The following is a 2,197-nucleotide window of genomic DNA, read 5'->3' on the forward strand; positions in this document are numbered from 1 at the left end:
CTGCTAGGGATCTCCGTTCATCGTTCTTGGATCGCTATTAAAGACCTCCATCTTTCCATTAACGTAAAGCTTCTTAAGGTAAACATACTGAACTACGAATTAAATATTATTTTTCGCATGGATCCTGCGGAGGGTTTCGGTTTTTTTTTAAGATTTAAATTTACGTTTTCGTTGCGTTTATGTGCTAAAAACCCTTCAATAGTATCAGAGCTACTGGAAAAAAGTTTTTAATTCATTTATGTGTTTAACTGTTTTCGATATATGAGCATGTACGTGATTCTCCATGATTTGATGTTGAAATAATATGCTTATATATGTATGGTTTTGAATATATGATATTCATGTGAGTTGTATAATCATAAGATGATTATGTAATCTGTATATATACTGATATATACATGATTTATGTTTGTTCTAATTATGAGAATCATATTAGATACGGATTTTGAATTGGCTGCTGCAGATTTGCTAAAATCTGGGTCTGGCATCCGATTTACGCAAACGAATACCCTATTCCATAGGTAAACGAGCGTCTGAACAAAACTGATAGAAAAAGCTATCAACGACTCATCTGTAAGGCGTTTGACATCGTTTACTGCCCGTAAACAGTGATTCTTGATTTTCTGATTTGATTATGATTTTTCTGATTTTTGTCATATTTTTTTTATGATTAGATCATGGATAATATGATATGTTAAGATCAGATTATGTGTTTTAACATGCTTTTATCTGTTGTATGAGCATGGTGGATGGTTATTGTAATATCCAGGATATATCGTGTAATTATTTTTGCTATTAAATAATTAGTATTTGTGTTCAGTATCTATTCTGTGAATTAATTGTTAAGTGTTATCTGTGTTGGATATTTAAAAATAATATTAATTGATTATTTTAATTTTTATATGTCCAAAATAAAATATATATAATTGTCATATCTTCCTAATTATTTTTATGTTGATTTATGGATTTATAAGGATCATATGAAATTTATAAAATCTTTTTCCGGGTATTTAAAATCTATTTTATAAAAACGGGAACAAAACGATGTCTTCCGTTGTTACATTTTTGGAACCCAAAACTCTTCCGAGAACTCCTTCCTAACCGAATTGTAATATTCTGAGCATATTCCATGTTTCGACTTTTTCGATCCGGCGTACGGTTTGTTCTGCGCGGGTCCCGGCGCAACATTTGCGATACAATATTCGTTTCGGTAAATCAATAAAACCTGTATTTTCGATAAGCAGGAGCTTTTTATTAAACTATTCCAATTATCACCTCGTAGTACGTGTAACCAGGCTCTGAGACCAAGACCGCAGTACAAATTGTACTGGTTTGGATAATTATCCCGAAAACTGGTACCGTTTGGATCAGTTTTTATAAATAAACGTACCGTTTTATATCCGGAATGATCCAACGGGATAATAATTTTCCGTAATAATAAATAGCCTTTTCCCGTATTTTATTTCGTATCAAAATCATTTGCAGATAGTTAATTTTATAATTTTCAGAGAAAAACCCTAATTTCATAAACTGTTCTAAGAATCAAACTGCAAAACAAAGGCGTTACCGATCTCTGTTTTCAAAGCTTGAGTACTCAATCCAAAGGTTTTCAAGTGTTCTATCAGATTCTGAGCTTCGTTTTACTGCAGAAATCAAGGTTTATTTTCTATATTTTTATTTATTTTCGGATTAATTTTATTAAAAATATGAATTTTTGTTCGGATGATTTTTTGTATGATTTGATGATTGCATGTTGTAGAGCTTGTTTTCCTGATGATTTTGATATGTTATACGTCTGATTTGGAGTTCAATAACATGTTCAAATTTGAGTTTGATTTTTGAATTTTAAAATTAGGGTTTATAACCCGTATGAATTTTCTTAATTGAAATTTGGGGGTTTCTTATTCTGGAATAGATAGATGTTGTGGTATAGTGGATTGTGTTCTCTGTGGAATTTGCAATCCTGTCGTATAAGTTTCATGAATCAACGAGGTCTGTAGAGAAGGGAGTTGTGTTTTGAATATTTACGATGTTCGCCGAAAACCGGCGATGTTCTTGGCCAATTTCCGGCCAAGTCTGGGGTTATTTGAATGATTTGATTGCATGAACAAGTTCATGGTGTTGTGTAGAGTAAATCTGGAGGTGATGGTGGTGGGAGGATGCCGGAGGCGAGTTCTCCGGTCACCCCCGATTATTT

The sequence above is a fragment of the Apium graveolens genome, chromosome 9 (assembly GCF_009905375.1).
Source record: "Apium graveolens cultivar Ventura chromosome 9, ASM990537v1, whole genome shotgun sequence".
Taxonomy (NCBI): Eukaryota; Viridiplantae; Streptophyta; class Magnoliopsida; order Apiales; family Apiaceae; genus Apium; species Apium graveolens.